Consider the following 825-nt stretch of genomic DNA (forward strand, 5'->3'; position numbering starts at 1 on the left):
CCTGCCAGGTCACTTTATGTGCAACAGTCCCTCTTCTCCCTGACTCCTCCAGTCCTGACACTGTGCACACTTGGGGACCACAGCTATTTCCCCTGTGTCTCTGTCCTCCCCAGAGCAGCCAGAAGGCATCCACAGTGCTCCCACTGAGCACAGCCCAGGTGTTAAATACTTGCAAAGGCCAGGAGGAGGAGGAAAGGCAATAGCCACCTTGCTCCCTCTCTTTCTGTCACCTGTCTTAAGGCCATGAGACAAGTGTTGTGGTGCCCGACTTGTTGGAGCAGGGACATGAAATAGCAGGTCTTCTCCCAGAAGTGTTGCACCTCCCAGAGGGGACTGGCTCTGCCTCTTCTCTGTGTGACTCACAGCTCTGCGGCCACTCCCAGGTCTTAAGACAGGCACATTCCTGTCCTGTGATTTAAAGGCCCCTGTGTCCCTGTTGAGGGAGGAGGAGAGTGTGGGGTTTCTCTCCTCTCTATGGGACAGGGACGGGTGGACCTGTCATGTGCAGGTGGGAAAGGCAGCCTGTTCCTGTCCCCTTGCCTGCAGGTGTCAGGGCTGATGGGCTCACTGTGCTTTGCTGTTCTTCTGTAACCTGGGACACCTCTCAGTAAGCCCGGTGTGAGGTGGCTGTCCCATCACTGGAAGTTCCTCAGAACTGAGGGTGTGGGGCTTTCAGGGTTTTTAAACTCAGCTTTGGACTTTTGTTGCAATTCTGAGAAAAGGAGAAAAAACTTACTGAACCCCAATGTCATCCTTTCAACTCACAGGTCAGGAACAAAATCAGCCTCTAAGCCGTGTAAGAAATGTGCTGCCCTGGCCTTGGCT

The sequence above is a fragment of the Otolemur garnettii genome, unplaced genomic scaffold (genome assembly GCF_000181295.1).
Source record: "Otolemur garnettii isolate 467f Iridium unplaced genomic scaffold, OtoGar3 scaffold00034, whole genome shotgun sequence".
In the NCBI taxonomy this organism is placed as follows: Eukaryota; Metazoa; Chordata; class Mammalia; order Primates; family Galagidae; genus Otolemur; species Otolemur garnettii.